General features: G+C 36.2%; 1 pseudogene; it reads left to right on the top strand.

The window, feature by feature from the left end:
* Positions 1 to 3,354: 3,354 nt before the first annotated feature.
* Positions 3,355 to 3,934, top strand: LOC122725703 (annotated as a pseudogene).
* Positions 3,935 to 6,772: the final 2,838 nt, after the last annotated feature.

Genomic DNA, 6,772 nt, shown 5'->3' with positions numbered 1-6,772 from the left:
GGAAGAAGCTTTGGAAATCTGACTGAGAAATTGCAGAACTCAAACATTAATGGTCAAAACACCATTAACTAATTATTTTGGTTTTAGTTTTTCAATTGATACCACCCAACATCCAGATTCAGGATTAAGACAGCATCTGGGAAACAGACACATCAGGGAGCTGTTTCATTTTATTCTGGTCATTTTTGCTTTGGAAGTACTGGCTATGCAAAGGAAATGCCCTCCAGATGAAGCAGAAAACTATGAGGCCTGCCCTCCGGTGATGTCTGGGAGAAAGGCATGAGCTATGCCCATATTGAGTCACTTGATTTATAGTGTGCATGTGTCTCTTCTGCTTTGTTTAATCCACTTTCACTTTTTGTTAAATCATACTTGTTTAATCTAGCTTAGTTTATAGAAAGAGCACCACCAGATGTAGTACCACTAAACAGATGGCATACTCATGAAATGGAGGGACCTTGTTACCACCTCCCTAGGCAGCTTAGTATCTTACTTTTTAGAAAAATTAAGGTCCTTTCATATATTAAGGGAGTGGTGTCATCATATGGAACTGTTCCTAACATTTTATTTTTTTAAAATCCTTCCATGGATAATGGAGTTATTATATTTGCTATTATATGTTTTTTTTAATTCATACAGAAGTTATTTTAATTATTCTTCCATTCATCCATCAGACGTTTGCTTAAAACACCAAATGCTGAATGAGATACAGAAATGAATTTAGTGTGGTTCTTGTCTTTCATCACTACCTCTCAAGGAATTTTGCATCTTACAGAAGGAATAAGGCATACAGAGCCCTAACTGTCAATACCGCAACACCCTACCTGAGTCCAAGGAAAAGCAGTAATGAAGGAGAGGAAGCTCCTCTGCTTCATTGTTTTGGGTGGTAGGGAAGCTTTAGAATATCCTAAATTTTCTACATTGCTGAAAGTGAAAGTACTTGCTCAAGGGAGAAAGTGAGCTACTGCTCCTAGAAGCAGGACTACCAGGGAGGGAAGCATTCTTAGGATTGTGTTGTCAAAGCCATTTAAGTTTTATGACCAAAGGCTAAGTTCTAGTGCCCCTATCCTAGTTATGGCTCTGAACACACATTCAAAAACCTTTATAAAACACATAAATATGGCCAATTAACAAACAACATGAAAAACAATTTTTTTTTTTAGGTGAGGCAATTGGGGTTAAGTGACTTGCCCAGGGTCACACAGCTAGTAAGTGTTAAGTGTCTGAGGCCGGATTTGAACTCAGGTACTCCTGACTCCAGGGCCGGTGCTCTATCCACTGTGCCACCTAGATGCCAAAAAATAAATTTTACAAGAGTTCTTAGGAAAGAAAGATCTACTTTCCCTCAGTGAGGAGAAGCAAAGGCTTTAAGGAGGAGGCAGAACTTGAGCATATTCAAAAAAGATTGATTTCAATAGGTAGAAGTGTTAAGAATTAATTAAAAGAGGGCGTTTTGGAAATAAGGGATAGCATGAATGAAGGCTAAGAGATGTTAGGAAACCTGAACAATGAGTCATCCAGTTTGGGCACAACTTAGATATGTGAAGGAGAAATCTGTTAGGAAGTTAAAAAGGTGGAGCAGAACTAGATTGGAGTGGTCATGACATCAAGACTCATTTGCTTGGCTGTGACCACTGGCTGGCTGTTATCCAAGTCTCTTCAGCATTTGTACTGCTTACTTTCCCACTACGGGATGAAGACCGTGATAAATGTGAGGTGAGGATTAGTAGGATAAAATTAATAAAACATCACATATTGGAAGTCACAATCATATTCTTACCAAGCAGTATTGATAGTATTAATTGTTCAGTTTTGTTTGTAATTATGTATTAAATGCATACTATGTGTAAGACAGTATACAAGTCTGGTACAAGATTGATTATTCATTTTATAATTATACAGCAGTGTGTGTGTGTGTGTGTGTGTGTGTGTTTCTTGATAAACTTACTCAATGGAAATTATTTTCTACATTTTTAAATTAAAAAAATTAAAATACATAGTCCTGAATACAGGTGATGCATTTCCTTATTTTGAACACAATATTTTAAAGGACAAAAAAATAATAAAAGAAATGTGCTTCTATTCTTTCTTTCTTTTTTTTTCCGGGGAAATGGGGGTTAAGTGAGTTGCCCAGGGTCACACAGCTAGTAAGTGTCGAGTGTCTGAGGCCAGATTTGAACTCAGGTACTCCTGAATTCAGGGCTGGTGCTTTATCCACTGTGCCACCTAGCTAGCCCTATTATTTCTAGGAACTATTTTTTTTTTTTAGTGAGGCAATTGGGGTTAAGTGACTTGCCCAGGGTCACACAGCTAGTTAAGTATTAAGTGTCTGAGGCCGGATTTGAACTCAGGTACTCCTGACTCCAGGGCAGGTGCTCTATCCACTGCGCCATCTAGCTGCCCCAGCCCTATTATTTCTAATTAACACATGCCCAGACAGAAACAATTCTTAGGGACATTGGGGTAAAAATACATCATTTCATTTCTATACTTGTCAATGAATATTTAATAGTTTATAAAAATTCAATCACCTAACTTTTGAATGATTTTCCATTAATATACCTAAAACCATTCTTTATATTTATTCATTCCTTCCATCTGCCTCAAGTAATTACTAATAATCTAATAATAATTACAACAATCCACCAAACACACGTTTTGCTTCCTTGTTGCCTCAATTCTTAATGAAAAAAACCTCTGTCAGACACAACAGAAATAATAAAAATCATAATAAATGGAATCTTTGGTGTCCTGTTTCTGTGGTGGCTTGAGGAAGGTCAGTTTCTATGGAGGAATCTGGAAGTGGAGGAAATTACCATGGAAAAATGGCCAGCAGGTATAATTAGCCAAATTCATTTTTCTTCATTTGAATACTTCTGTAGATATAGCTAAAAAAGAATATACCTTTTGAAAAAGACCTTAGAAAAGCTGGAGTATTTTTTATCAAAACAACATCTCAGGGGGCAGCTAGATGGCACAGTGGATAAAGCACTTGCCCTGGATTCAGGAATACCTGAGTTCAAATCTGGCCTCAGACACTTGACACTTACTAGCTGTGTGACCCTGGGCAACTCACTTAACCCCCATTGCTCAGCAAAAACAAAACAAACAAAAAAAACCCCAACCAACAAACAAAAATATGAACAGGGGCTGACTTCCCTTTCTATGTGTAGCACAGTACATAGTAAGTGCTTAATAACTGTTTCATTTCTAAAAAAAATAAATTTTAATAAATAAATAAATAATTTTTAAAAGTTCGGATTGTACCACTTTTCTAAGCGGGGAGGGGTAATTTTTCTGCTGTTCTTAGATCTCGCATTTAACTTGGCCCCAATTCCAGCTGTATACTACAGTATGCTCAGGCTTCAGACGAGGCTTGCCTCTAGTGTCCTTCGATGTGGAAAAAAGAAGGTAAGACTTGACCCCAAAGAGACCAATGAAATTGCCAATGCCAATTCCCGTCAGCAGATACCGAAGCTGATTAAAGATGGGCTGATCATCCGGAAGCCTGTTACTGTGCACTCCCGTGCCAGATGCCAGAAAAATACTCTGGCTTGAGGGAAGGGCAGGCACATGGGCATTGGTAAGAGAAAGGGTACTGCCAGTGCAGTCACCAGAAAAGGTGACCTGGATGAGGCGAATGAGGATTCTACGGTGGCTACTCCGAAGATACAGTGAATCCAAAAAGATTGACCGCCATATGTACTAGAACCTGTACTTGATGGTGAAGGGTAATGTGTTCAAGAATAAGTGGATCCTCATGGAGCACATTCATAAACTGAAGGCAGACAAGGCCCGGAAGAAGCTCCTGGCTAACCAGGCTGAAGCTCACTGGTCCAAGACTAAGGAAGCACGAAAGTGTCAGGAAGAGGGTCTACAGGCTAAGAAGGAGGAGATCATCAAGAATTTGTCTAAGGAGGAGACCAAGAAATGATTCTCCCCTATCTCCTCTGTACATAGTACCCTTCTATTTGGCTCATACAAGAAAACTTGACAGTGTCAACAAAAAACAAACAAACAAACAAAAAACCAACATCTCTTCCTATGTGTACTAACATAGAATATATTCACTGGAAAATGAATTAAGAATCCCTCTCTCTCTCTCTCTCTCTCTCTCTCTCTCTCTCTCTCTCTCTCTCTCTCTCTCTCTCTCTCTCTTTCTTTTACTGCTCTCTAAAAAGCAAATCACTTTCAAGGAAGATGAAGATGTTCTGCATTACTGCACCAGTATGACATATTGAATTGCTGGATCTCGTAGAGAGGGTTGAGGAGGGAGGGAGGAAGAAAAATTATTTATAACCGCTCTTTTTGTGATGAAAATAACTTGAGAACTAAAGGCAATGCCCATCATTGGGAAATGGATTAATTAATTATGATATATTGGCATAGTATATGTGGGATAGTAGTATCAAATTATTATTATGGAAGAAAGGAAAGAGACTATATATGAGAAACATGGAAGACTTGCATGGATTGATGAAGAATTAAGTGAACAGAACCAAAAGTACAATTTATACTTTAATATCAATATTGCAAAAATACACACCTCTAAGAGACCTAAAAGCCCAATAAATGCAATATACGACCATAATTCCTGAGGACTGATGGTGAATAATGCTGCCCAGCTCTTAACTAAGAAGTGACATAATAATATGCAGAATGAGACACAGATTTTTTGGACATAGCTAGCATGGAAATTTGTTCTGTTTCAATATACTTGTTACAAGTGTTTTTTTTCTTCCTTTTTTCCCCCTAATCATTGGTAAAGGTTAGGAGGCAAAAGAGAAAAAAAATGCTTGATAATTGGGAAAATAAAATTTAATTTAAATAATAATGACATATGTTTTATGAAACAAAATTTTAAAATATTTTATACTTCCATATATGCACAGAGTTTTGCATATAATAAGTGTTCTATAAATATTTTTGGTTAATTAATTGAACCGAATTCTAGTTATGAAGTGGGAATCATTGGGGGATAGATTAACCCTTTAGAGATTCTAGATATCATCCTACTTCTATTATATATTTTTTTCTTGAATCATTATTTCAGTTTTCCAAATTACTTCTTTAAAATATATAGAACATGGGGGGATTCTTGTAATGCACCTAAGGTGAAATTAACTACAAGTGCAGAATGGTCTGAGAAAGCCAAAGTTCCTTTGCTTTAGAAAGTCAGAGGAAGAATAATAATAATAGCACAAATTTATGTAGTAATTTAAGCTTTATAAAGAGCTTTTTTTACAACTTTATGAGTTAGGCAAGCAGTTGTTATGGCTTCAATTTTTACCTATGAGGAAACTAAAACTCTGAAAAATTAAGTAACTCCCTTAGAATTACACAAATAATAAGGGTCTAAGGTGGGATTCAGATCTCACTCTCTTGAAAATAATTCTGGTGCTCTAGGAACTATATATGGTAATACTGCCTCTTCATAGCACATGATGTACTTTTACAAGAAAATAGTGTACTAAGTTAATTTGTATATCATTTGAAGCTGATGTGTCTTTTTTCTCAAGAGTTTAGAATCCTTGTATGGTTATAATGGCTTTAGTTCTTATGACTTCAGAAGTTATTTTAGCTCTGGGAGACTAGATTGCAACACGTCATTTTATCCCAGTGTACCAAATTCAGACTGATTTATAGAAATCACAATAAATGAGATATCTCTTAGGGGAAACTGCTTTTGCTCAAAGAAATGTTCTCACCATTTTTCTAATTTTGATTATTGTCTATTGCCCCTTATTTCATATGAAAAGAGAGAACTCATTTTATTTACCATAATCAAGTATTTAGTTCACAGGAAGTGACTAAAAGGAAGAAGGTGTAGACCCCTACAAACTGATAACATAGAAGTCAGTGAACACACAGGAAAGGACTTCGTTATGACCACATGGTCTTAGTTCTGAGTCAAGCCTTTTGTGGCAAATTAAAGTGTCATATGGGGTACAATGAAAAGAGCACTGAATTGAGTCAGAGAACCTGTATTTGAATCCTCACTCTGCCACCTGTGCAAAGTTCTGAAGGATTTTATCCATTAATTTACATAGAATCCTTCTTTATATTTGTTTCTTTCCTCCCTCTGTTACAAATAATCATTAACTGTACAATTTACTTAATCTTTTTGTTCCTCAGATTCCTCATCTATAAAATAAGCAAGGTTTGAATGGATGGCCTGTAACTTCCCTTCTAACTCTAAATCTATGGATTTATATATCTTTATGCTCGAGTATTATATGGAGGTAAGGGAGTCAAAGAAAAAAAAGTCTTAAACTAAGGTTGCTATACACCCTATTTATGTGTGTGTGCATGCACATACCTATAACAATACCTGTACCTATAACTATACCTATACTCATATCTATCTATCAATCTATCTATCTATATATATACTTTTATCTATATCTATGTAAACCATATCTATACTTAAATGTCTGAAAAGTCAACCCTTGTCTTTATTTTGTTTAAATGCCATGTTATCTCATTTGTATGAAATTAAGGTGTGTGTATGTGTGTGTGTGTGTGTGTGTGAGAGAGAGAGAGAGAGAGAGAGAGAGAGAGAGAGAGAGAGAGAGAGAGAGAGAGAGAGAGAGATCCAATTTGTTCTCTTCCTTCAGTCTGGAAAGTTAGCATCTATAAAATCATCTATAAGTCTGACTATATTCAGCCTCACTCCTAAATCAGGTGGTCTATATGAACTGTTTAAAATGCTGACAATTCAGTTAGTGTCATTTTCATTTCTATTATCTCTATATGCTTTCAATTATCACTA

This window comes from Dromiciops gliroides, chromosome 4 (assembly GCF_019393635.1).
Source record: "Dromiciops gliroides isolate mDroGli1 chromosome 4, mDroGli1.pri, whole genome shotgun sequence".
NCBI classification, from domain to species: domain Eukaryota; kingdom Metazoa; phylum Chordata; class Mammalia; order Microbiotheria; family Microbiotheriidae; genus Dromiciops; species Dromiciops gliroides.
This window is presented reverse-complemented; position numbering and strand designations above follow the sequence as displayed.